Genomic DNA, 12,573 nt, shown 5'->3' with positions numbered 1-12,573 from the left:
GCTTGCAGAAGTTGGAAAGTAAAATTAGGGGAGTGGAAGGATGTGGAGGCACTATTATTCCAATTTTAGAAAGTGTGGAATCGGGCTGGCCCGGTGGCGCACTGCTACAGTGCGCTGCTTGGGAGTGCGGCAGCGCTCCCGCCGAGGGTTCAGATCCCACATACAGACCGGTTCCCGCTCACTGGCTGAGCAAGGTGCGGGTGCAACACTGAGGGCTGCGATCCCGTTGCCGGTCCTGGTCCGGTACGGGCGTGACACTGAGGGTTGCGATCCATTGCCGGACACGAAAAAAGACAAAAAAAAAAATAAAGTGTGGAATCAAGAGATACTATCTACAGATGAACAAGAATGTGTCTTTTATAAAGGTACAAAGATAAGCAAAAAGACATACAAAGAAGATACGTTAGAATGATTTTCTACAGGGGCCGGCCTGTGGCTCACTCGGTAGAGTGTGGTGCTGATAACACCAAGGCCGCAGGTTCGGGTCCCATATAGGGATGGCCGGTTGGCTCACTAGTGAGCGTAGTGCTGACAACACCAAGTCAAGTGTTAGGATCCTCTTACCGGTCATCTGTAAAAAAAAAAAGAAAAAAGAATGGTTATCTACGGGGAGGGGAGCTGAACAGATGACGTATTAGGAGGAAGAGAGGGGCGGTGCTGTGGTGTAAGTGAGCCAAATCCCCATCTATCAGAGCAGGTCTAGAGCTGGTGAACTGGGGAAGGAGTTAGGGAAAATGCATTATTGCAATATCCCCCTTACTGGTTTCCCAGCTTACACCCCTGTCCCTTCACAGTCTATTATTAACACAGCAGCTAGAGAGATTCTTTTAAAACCTAACTCAGATCTGTCACCCATAGCTTATCCAATGGCTTCCCATCTCACTCAGAACAAAAGCCAAAAAGTCATTACGATGGCTCGCTAGGCCTTGCACAATCATCTGCCTCACCATGCCCCAGCCCCTGAATCTCTGACTACTACTTCTTGCTCAGCTGCCGTGGCCTCCTTGCTGTTCCTTGAACAAACTGGACACATTCCCACCTCGAGACCTTGACACCAGCTATTCTTTCCACCTAGAAGTATCTTTCACCAGATATTTGCATGGCTTGCTCAATCACCTCGTTCAGAACCCTACTCAAGTGTCCACTTCTCAGAGAGGTTTTCCCTTGGCTATTCTATCAGTCCATTTTCTGTTGCTCATAACAGAATACTTGAAACTGGGTAATTTATATGAAAACAAAGGCTATTTCTTATAGTTTGGGAGGCTGGGAAGTCCAAGGTCCAGGGGGACATCTGGTGAGGGCCTTCATATGGGTGGGAACTCTCTGAAGCATCCCAAGGCAGTGCAGGGTATGACATGGTGAGGAGGGAGAAGACAGCTCCTTAATAAAGCCACCAGTCTACACCCATGATAACTGTAGTAGTCAGGGTTCTCCAGAGAGACAGAACCAATGTGACATATACATAAAAATATATGAGAGGGGACTTATTAGGGGGATTGGCTCCTGTGATTATGAAAGCTGAGGAGTCCCACCATAGGCCAGTAGCATGGCTCAGTCCAAGTATGGAGGCCTTGGAACCAGAGAAGCCGATGGTGCTATTCTCAGTCTGAGGCCAAAGGCCTGGGAGCCAGGATTCTGCTGGTGTAAGTCCTGGAACCTAAAGGCTGAAGAGTCATGAGTTCTGATGACAGGAGAGAAGAGTATATCCCAGCTCCAGTGGAAATAGAGTGAGAGATTGGCATTTTCCTTCATTTTTGTTCTCTCTGGCCCCCCAGTGGAGTGGATGGTGCCCGCCCATACTGAGGATGGATCTTTCCCAACCAGTCCACTCAGGCTTACATGCTAATCTTTCCTGGAAACACCCTCAAAGTCACACCCAAAAATAATGCTTTACCAGGTTTCTACATATTCCTTAATCTACCTAAATGAACCATCACAATAACCCATTAAACCACTGACACATTACTCCATGAATGGATTAACACATTCACAAGTACATAGTCCTCATGATCCAATCACCTCCCAAAGGCCCCAACTTTCAATACTGCCACAGTCTAATTTCCCACCCTTTTAACACTGTTGCAATGGGGATCAAGCTTCAATGAGTTTTGGGGAGACATTCACACAACAGCTACCCAATTTGAAATTGCAGCCCTCCCGCAGAACTCCTTATCTCCTTTCCCTGCTTTATTTTTCTCCATAGCATTTACTGTCTTTTAAGAAACCACATATTTTAATTATTTATCTTGCTTATCATTGCTCTCCCCCATTAAAATGTAAACTCAGTAAGAGCAGGGCTTTTTGTCTGTTTTGTTCGCTGCTCTATCCCCAGTGCTTAGAACAGTGACTGACACACAGTAGGTACTTATTGTGGGCTAAATTGCAACCCCCCAAAAATTAATATGTTGAAGTCCCAACACACAGTACCTTAGAAAGTAACTGTATTTGGAGATAAGGTCTTTACTGAGGTAATTAAGTTAAAATGAGGTTATTAGGGTATGGGTATACTCCAATATGAATGGTGTCCTTGGAAGAGAAAGAGACACCAGGAACACGTGCACAGAGGAACAACCATGTGAAGAGGGAGTAAGACAGCAGCCACCTGCAAGCCAAGAAGAGAGGCTTGGAACAGATCCTTCGTTAGGTCTTCAGAGGAAATCAACCATGCCGGTACCTTGATCTTGGACTTCCAGGCTCCGGAACTGTAAGAAAATAAATTTCTGTTGTTTAAGCCACCCAGGCTGTGGTATTTTGTTATGGCAACCCTAGCAAACAAACAGTGCTCAATAAATATTTTGTTTAGATGAATGGATAAACAGGTAAATGGATAAACAGATAAATTGGTATGGCAGGAACCATTAGAAAAATCCAAACCATTAACAGCTAAAACTGGTAGCTCTGTTGTGTTTGGTTCAAGAGTGTTGTTTAAAATTTATATGTTGTCAGTGATTAAAACAACACTGTTTTCGTAAAAACCATTTTTCTAATTCTAACAAGTAAGAAGTGAAAAGGAATGGATGTGAGTGTTGTAGGAAACTGCCAGCTGGTGATGGGCTGGTGTCCTGGCACATGGTGGTGTCCGCCACTGCCTGTGGGGCTGCTCTTCTGCCTGCCCCAAGTCCACAGTCTGGGGGGGGCCTGACAGTCCTGTCCAGAAGAGAAAGGAAAGATTCCTGAAGACTCTTGGAGAAAAGGTTTTGTGCCCTCAGGTGGGGCTTATCCTCTCATATTTATAATCTTAATTTATTCAGTGACACCTTGGGAGCAAATGGCTCTTTTATTGTTTTGTACATAGTCCATACCTGAGTGTTGAAAATAAGTCATTCAGTGTATAAGTAAAACAAGCCTGTTTTTGGTCTTCAAAACAAAAAATAAATAAAAATAGTAGCTCTTAGGGAATGGGACCACAGGTAAGGAGGGGTAGGCAGGAGATAGTTGCTTTTCATTATAAACAAGCCCTTTGGCACTATTTAATTTTTATCTACATGAGTGCATTATTTGATAAGCATTTTTAATGTTAATATTTTTAAAAGGCTTTATATTAATGGTTCTCAATGAGGACAATTTTGCTCCCCCAGAGGACATATGCCAATGTCTAGAGACATTTTGGGTGCCACACTGGGGGTGGGGGGAAGTACTTACAATGCATGGGACAGCTCCCTGCAACAAAGAATTATTCTGCCCAGAATGTCAATAAGGGCAAGGTTGAGGAACCCTGTTTTACATAAATGTGTAAATGATAGATCCATAACAAGTTATTAAGGAATGTTATGGCTGCTTAGTAAATAGAGTCAACCTGTGAAAAGAACATCATGTAGAAAACATACCATACTACCCCACAAGCCATTCTTTGGTGGCTCTTTTAGAAAAACATTCCAGACTGAATGATAGTGCTGGTGGCAGTGCTAGGAGTACAGGAGGCATAGTAAATATAGACAGACTGACCGACTTCTGTCCACAGATCCTTATACAAGCCTTCAGGATCCACAAATGCAAGCGGACCGTTCGTCTCATATTACCTCACTCTCTCTTCACCGCCTCTTCCTGCTAATCTCATTCATCCCCTCTGCTCTTCACAAATCAACACTCAACACTACCTTACTTCTTTAATCCCAAATCCCAATTCCAAAATTTCTTCCAGATCACAACTCATGCTGGAATGCCTTCTCTGCATTTTCAAGTCAAGTTTTCTCCCTTCTGTCATTTCCAGAGCACCTCTTTGATGAAATCTTCTCCAACTCCTTGGAAAAGACTGAACAATTTCTCACTGATTCCATCTTACATAAAAACATAACCCCCTACCAAAAGCATCTACTTTTTCATATACACACTAAGTAAATATTAAATGTCTGGATCTGTTAGGTGTTTTGGTTGTTATGTGTTCATGATAAATGTGTCTGTGTTAGTGTTATGCCCAGCTAAAAGTGGTTTAGACGGATGTCTGGTGACCTGCTCTGGGAATATGGTTTCCAAGGAGGGGTTTGAGAAGGAGCAAGAGCAGTTACTGTTCCGTGTTAATACTCAAAACATTCGTTTTCACCTCGAAAAGCAACATTTCTCTGCTGCCAGGTACTGAGAGCTTGCTAGCAAATGGGAAATAGCCTTTTCCAGAATCAACACACTTGGAATATCTGTAAACGGAAACACAAGAAACTGGTAACGGTGGTTGCCTTCAGGGGAAAAAACTAGAGAACTTGAAGATAAGAGAGAAAGAGAAACCTAATTTTCAGTGTACATCCTTTTATAACTTTGGAATTTTGTTCCATGTGAATATATTACCTATACAAAATATTAAATTTTTTTTTAATTAGGGCCAGTTCGTAATTACACTAGCACTGGAGAAGTAATTTTTTTATGGCTGTGTTCTTTCTTTTTTTATTATATATATTTTTATTGATTATACATTTTCATGGGACACAGAGCTGACCATCAGCACCTGTGTCCAAGATGTGATAATCCGATCAATACTACCCACTACCATCAATCCACAATTATTCCCCGTGTCCCCCATCCAATCTCTCCCCAACCAACTCCCCACTCCAGCAACCCTAGGTCTGTTCCCTCCCTCTCCAAGTCCAATGAACCACTGTTGTCTTTTACATCAGTATACTGCACAAAATTACAGTATTTAAATCTTAAGCCAAACCTCTGCCCAGCTACAATTAGATGTAAATTTTTTTTTTTTTGGTGGCTGTCTGGTAACAGGGACCAAACCCTGGACCTTGTGGACTTTGGCGTTATCAACACTACCAACTGAGCTAACCATCATATCTTATATTCAGAACTAAAATATTAGACATATATTCCAGCAATCTGTTAGACTCTGAATCCCACACTGAGAAAAAAACTAAAAGAAATTAATGTCTGCAATGATATGTTCCTTGTTGATAAGATTTTCTTTAAATTGTATGGAAATAGGCAAATGAAAATTGACCTAAATTGTAATATCCATATACATCACTAAAGCATCAATTTTAAGGATAACTGGAGGTCTGAAAAAAAATTCAGTGACAAAATTTTAATGACAGTTTAACGTAGGATATATAATTGATTGACCAAGAGTTTTGAACACTCTGTTATAAGGGACAAAAGAAGACCATTCTATCCAGGAATAAATAGTTCCCTGCTTTGTTTTAACTTGGACATAATAATGATAGAGACCAAATCCCTTGGGGTGAAAGAATGTTTTATTGAGAACTTCTTTTCCTCAAAATTTCCTCTTTCCGGGCCGGCCTGTGGCTCACTCGGGAGAGTGCGGTGCTGATAACACCAAGGCCCCGGGTTCGGATCCCATATAGGGATGGCTGGTTCGCTCACTGGGTGAGCATGGTGCTGACAGCACCAAGTCAAGGGTTAAGATCCCCTTACCGGTCATCTTTAAAAAAAAACAAAAATTTCCTCTTTCCCCAGTGACTGTAATACTGAATGTGACAAACTTTAAAAAAAAAAATGGAAATTTCCCTTGTCCAAACTTAGCCTCTAATATGAAGATATACTCTTTTTTCATCTTACCTCTAAGGCCCTTCTGAACTTGAGGATGTTTACCAGACCTCTGGCCATCCAAGATGAATGGTCCTCACTCTGACATACCTTCCCTAGGGAACTCAAGGAAATTGACTTTCGGAGGTTCCAGTCAAGATGGTGGAACATACTGTCCTCACCATCACTCTCTTCCACTAATCAACCAATTTACAATTATAAAAATGTAACATCAGCCAAGCTGGGGCCGCTGGAGCTCAGGGGAAGAGGAGGAGAGATCTACGGAGTTCATGAGGTCAGGAGAAACCACGATGAGAGAAAGAAAAAGCTGCTCTGAGCATTTCAGGCTGTGGCTGCTTTAAGGCTCCAGCTGCTGAGCGCATGGAGCAGGAGCCAGCAGAAGCCATAGCTGTGCCCTTCAGATGGAGTTACTTGGAGGCAGCAGGCGAGAAGAGAGCCTTGGTGGCCCCCAGGACAGCAAGACCACTAATAGGGTTCCCGTGGACCAACGCACGAGTGAGGAGCCAGAACAACTAAAAAAAGGGAGCCATTCAGAGGCTGGTGAGTCTTCACAAGGGACCGATGCAGGGCCCATCCCATGGGAAGTGTTTGGAGCATGGGCACTGGGGGAGAGGGGCCCACTGGGAGAATACTGGGACACAGCAAGGACAGCTGATCAAACCCCCAATCAGTGCAGGACCATTCAGAGGAGACTGGTTGGGAATGCAGAATTGCATGGGGTGGGGCCGGCCTGGTGGCGCACTCGGTAGAGTGCGGTGCTTGGGAGCGCGGCGGCACTCCTGCCGAGGGTTCGGATCCCATATGGAGACCAGTCCGCTCACTGGTTGAGCGCGGTGCGGGCGCGACACCGAGGGTTGCAATCCCGTTGCCAGTCGGGGGTACGGGCGCAACACCGAGGGTTGCGATCCCGTTACCGGTCACGAAAAAAGACAAAAAGGGAAAAAAAAGAATTGCATGGGGTGCAGTTTGATGAAAAAACTCAGTCCCAGATCAGAGTTTCCACACAACCCAGGTGCATCGGGTCTCTGGAGAGCCAGAAGTACCTATAAGGTAAGCCATTAAATTCTGAGCTGCACAAAAAGCCTTCTCTAGGGAAACAGCAGCAAAGCAGCAATGTAGCTCAACCACACAGATCAAGTACTGGTTCCCACAGGAAGTTCCCCTGTTTAAGAAGTAAGCAAAGGACAACAAATTAATTCTGGCCCAGGCACACCACCAGAGCCTTGGGGCCTTCCCAGGGACCCGAGGCATGGAGAAGGGGACTGGACCCCCTCCCACAACCAGGCACACCACACCAGCACTTCAGGGCCCATCCAGGGACCCAAGTCATGGAGAAGGGGGCCGGACCCCCCACCCACAACCAGACACACCACCAGCACCTCAGGGCCCTGCCTGGGGGCCCAGGGCATGGAGCTGAGGACCAGACTCCCCCTCCCACAACCAGGCACACCATGCCAGTGCTTTGGCACCCCACCTAGGGACCTGAGGCATGAAGAAGGGGACTGAACCCTCCTCCCAAAACCAGGCACACCGCACCAGCACCTTGGAATCCACCCGTGGACCCAAGGCATGGAGAAGGGGACCGGACCCCTCTCCCACAACCAGGCACACTGTGCCAATGCCTTGGGGCTCACCCAGGATCCTAAGGAATGGAGAAGGGGACTGGATGCCCCTCTCACAACCAGGCACACCACGCCAGTGCCTCAGTGCCCACCCAGGGACCCAAGGTATGGAGCCGGGGACCGGACCCCCTTCCCAGAACCAGGCACACTGCACCAGTGCCTCAGGGCCCACCCAGGGACCCAAAGTATGGAATCTGGGACCAGACCTCCCTCCCACAACCTGGCACACCACACCAGCACCTTGGGACCTGCCCAGGGACCCAAGGCATGGAGCCAGCCAGGGACTAGACACTCCCCACAACCAGGCACACTGCCAGGGGCAAGGAGTATGCCAAAAACATCACCTCCATATGGGTGGTCCAACACAGCCACCACCATAACCATGGCTGCCATGAAAGTGGCTAGATGCCACAACCACCACACAGATGGTCTGCCAGCCAGCCACTGGAGTGCATTGACACAAGGAGAGTCACCAGCAGAGATAAAGAAAAGAAGAGGATGTCTCTCTCCAAAAAGCCCATTTCAGAGTGACAGAAGAAGCATCTGCTCTATGATAGTATTGGGGGACCTGACCACATCTCTCAGCATTGGACAGATCATCTAGGCAACAAATCAACTGAGTAACCATTACTCTTTCAGAAGGAGAGAAGAAATCTAGTGCAATTAGATGGGGGAGGGGGAGGGAATGGGGGAAGGGGAGAGGTTGGACAAGCAGCATAAAGAATAATTACAATTTGTAACAATATATATGCTAGTAATATTGATTTAATCAACATATCTCAATGTTCAACCCCCAAAATGTGTATAAACGATTTTGATTCAATAAAAAAAATTTTAAAAAGGAAATGGACTTTCATTCCCATTGATGAGCCTCGCCCTACTAGCACCTCCCATAAAATCTTGCTTCTGATCTCTGAATACATTTGCACAGAAGCTAAGCTGAAGACTAATTTGCAAAAGGTGATGTGAATACGTTAAAAAAAATATACTTCTTAATACTTCTCTTCTAAATGGGGGAGGAATCAGGCTAATCTGAATCCCAGCCAGGCTATCTACCTACCTAGAGCTATTCGGTATACTTTCTGTCCCTCTACTCTATGTGTTTCTGTTCTGGGTTAAAGAGATATACCACCAGTTATTACATTTATCTGTAGAAATTTAATCTCTGTAATTCTAAAAATTTTTAAAAAGTAATCTTCTCATCTTTATAAAGCCTGTTCCTACCTGTCAACAGTTTAATTGGTTGTGCATGTACACTGGTATATTAGTCTGCTCAGGCTGCCATAATGAAAACCACAGACTGGGTCAGTTAAACTACAGAAATTTATTTCTCATAGTTCTGGGGTCTAGGAGTCCCAGATTAAGGTGCAGGCCAATTCGGTTCCTGGTGAGGGCTCTCTTCCTGGCTTGCAGACAGCTGCCTTCTTGCTGCATCTTCACATGGCCTTTCCTCTGTGGCACTCAGAGAGAGAGATTTCTGGTGTCTCTTCCTCTTATAGTCCTGTCACATTAGGACCCCACCCTTATTACTTCCTCATAGGCCCTGTGTCCAAATACAGTCACACTGGGGGTTAGGGCTTAAAAATATGAATGGGGGGAACACAGTTCAGTCCATAACAACTGCATTAACAGTAAAACACAATTGTTCATATTTTAGTAAATGAGCAGGTTATCGGAGCTATATGTAGGGAGTACATACCTATCTACATATATACAAACATTTAGAACTAGCCAGGAGGAGAAGTGAAAAGTTTTTTTAGGACTTTGGTGGGAATGGTGCATAGAATAGATTTGGGAAAGAAGAAAGAAGGATGTTAGAAAGGAATAGAGACAATCATTTGGTGGAATAGGAAAGAAGGAGCAGCACCACCCTATATTTACAGTTTTTGTCCAGGAGAGTGTTGAGTTGCTAGTGAAGTCTTCCACCAAAGCAAACAAATTCCACAGGATTGAGTAGGCTTCTCTGAACCCCCACTCCTCATAATATCCAGTGGGTCAAAGCTCTGCATGGCAGACTGGAATATGAACATTGGTCTAACCTGTCCCATCCTGATTGCAGGTTCACAGGAAAATGGCAACTATGTCCATTTAACTCACTCTCTACAGTTATTGTTGGGCAGAGAAGCATTTAAATGCTTTTGATGTTGATGATTATGGAGAAAAATGGAATATAAATGGCTACTGACAAGTTTTATTGTAACAACTTTTATAGCTCCATTATTAAGAAGATGAATATCTTCATATTTCTAAACAAGAGGTAATCACATGTCTAAAGCCTCTTTGCCCCTCACTTATTTTGTTAAAATGCTATTCTCATTTATTCTCCATTTTTACCCCCTTGGTGTGCATTAGTTACTATGGAAACATCAAGATACCACAGTTTGAGCAGGATTCCAAAGCTCTATTAGAGTATGAAGGCAATTTACATCAAGGTGTTGGGAGAGGGAGCTGTTGCTGAGGGTCACAAATGAACACAAGACAAAATAAAATGTATGGCACTGCCAGACAAACGCAAACCTTATTCAGACAGCACCAAGGAAGGATTAGGGTTCATCTCATCTGCTCACTCTGTGTACCAGAATCCTGACTGTAGTTACCAGTAAGGTCTACCAAGTAAAGATATTTAGCTATAAAAACACCAGCATGGGTTCTTTCAACTCAGAACTTTAGAAGAACAGCTTTAAAAATTAGTTGGGTAACTGAATCACACTATGGAATTAGTTATGCACACATTACTGAACAATTGACTTCATCATGAACAAACACAACACAAAAGAATACACACACATATGCACAACACATATATCAAATATGAAGCCCACATTCCAATTACCAAATTAATCAACTTACATGTATCTTTACCTATTCTTTCTGCTTTTTCTCCTATTACAATATGTGAGAGTCCCAGAAGAGTTCAACCACTTTCATGACCTCAATTATCACCCATAGGTTAAAGATTCCCAAATACATATTTTGATCCCTGACCTTTGCCCACTTATGTGTGGGTACCTACTACACATCTCCATCACAATGTCCCACATACAATTAAAAATGAATTTATCATCTGTATTAGTCAGGGTTCTCCAGAGAAACATATATATACATGTATATATACATATATATATATATACACACACATATATACATATATATATACACACACATACACACACACACACACAAAGAGAGAGATTGATTATAAGAAATTGGCTCACACAATTATGGAGGTTGAGAAGTTCCATGATCCGCCATCACAAGCTGGAGACCCACTAGAGCTGGTGGTGTAATTCCAGTCTGAGACCAAATGCCTGAGAACCATGAGAAACAATGGTGAATTTCCAGTCCAAGTGCAAAAGAAGACCAATGCCCCAGTTCAAAAATAGGCAGAGAAAACAAATTTTCCTTTACCCTGCCTTTTGTTTTATTAAGGCCTCCAGTTGGTTGGAAGAGATCCACCCACATTGGGGAGGCACTCTATTTTACTCAGTCTACCAATTCAAATGTTAATCTCATCCAGAAATACCCTCACAGACACACCCAGAATAATGTTTAACCAATTATGTGTGCCCCCTGTGTCCCAGTCAAGTTGACACATGAAATTAACCATCACATCATCTTCCCTCTTGAATTAGATATTACTCATATTCTTTACCTCAGTTGTGATGCCACATCTACCCAATCACCCAAGCTAAAAACCTGAAAATCACCTTTTCTTCCTCCTTCTCCCTTATTCACTATATGAAATCAATCACCAAGCCCTGCAAATGTTACTTACTAAAAAATGCCTCAAATTTGTCCCCTCCTCCACAATTCTTTTTTGACATTGTCTATTTAAATAATGTGATGAAAGATGAGGATTAAGCTCACTTTCAACCCTACTACCTCCCATCGATCCCTTCCAATATAGCTGTAACATTATTTTCATTTCCTCTAATGGCTATCTTTTTCACTTTAGATAACATGTATAAACTTATATTTTATGTTTGATCAGCCACAGATAGTATATCCTAATTGCCTACTTTGTAAAATAAGACAATAGTTTCCTATATTTCCCTCCACCTGTCCTCGCCCCTACCTCCCAACCAATATCCATTTCTCCACATCTCTATCTTCACTCTCGCCCAAGCCATCATGTTAACAAACCTCCTACTTTGTCTCTCTACTTCCATTCTTGCCCCTTTTAACTCTTCACACAACAGCCAGAGTGATTTTTTTATGATCATAAATCAATTTCTGCTTCTGTCAATGGCAGAGTAAGTTGTTTCCAATGAACGTTCCCACAAAGAACAATTATAAAAGCTGGACAACACATAAAAAAATTTGATCATATTGGAGAGCCCTCAAGGTAGCAAGGAACTGAGAGGCCCAGATTCTAGAGAAAAGAGAAACCTAGAGGAAGAGATAAGCCAGACATGTGGTTGCATTTTTGCTTTTGAGGATTTATCAATTTGAATCTGTGGATGAGAAGCTAAGAACCTAAGCAGAAAATGGTGTAGAAAACAATGGCTGAGAAGGGAAAAATGGAATTGAAGGTCCATAAAGGAAAAGGAGCCCTGGTAAACACCACAGAATTTTAGTGGGGTCCCCCAAAGGGCTATATCCTAGGAGTAAGAGAGAATGGGAAATAGATTAGTCCTCATGAAGCCTAGAGCTCAGTCTCAATCTCTAACCAGATTAAGGTGAGCTATCCCTGCCTTGAGTTCTTGCCAGAATAAAAAACAAACCCCTTTTGGAAGAAGATAACATCAACCAGCAGCTCAAATTATCTCTTCAACTTTTTATATTGTGTCCAACATTCAATCACTAATATTGAAGCATGCAAAAAGACAGCCACTAGAATAACAAATGCTGGCAAGGATGCAGAGAAAGGTGAACCCTCTTACACTGTTGGTGGGACTGTAAATTAGTACATCCATTATAGAAACCATTACAGAAGTTTCTCAAACAACTA

The sequence above is a fragment of the Galeopterus variegatus genome, unplaced genomic scaffold, assembly GCF_000696425.1.
Source record: "Galeopterus variegatus unplaced genomic scaffold, G_variegatus-3.0.2 Scaffold779, whole genome shotgun sequence".
Lineage (NCBI taxonomy): Eukaryota > Metazoa > Chordata > Mammalia > Dermoptera > Cynocephalidae > Galeopterus > Galeopterus variegatus.
The sequence above is the reverse complement of the archived record's forward strand: the minus strand, read 5'-3'. Positions refer to the sequence as shown.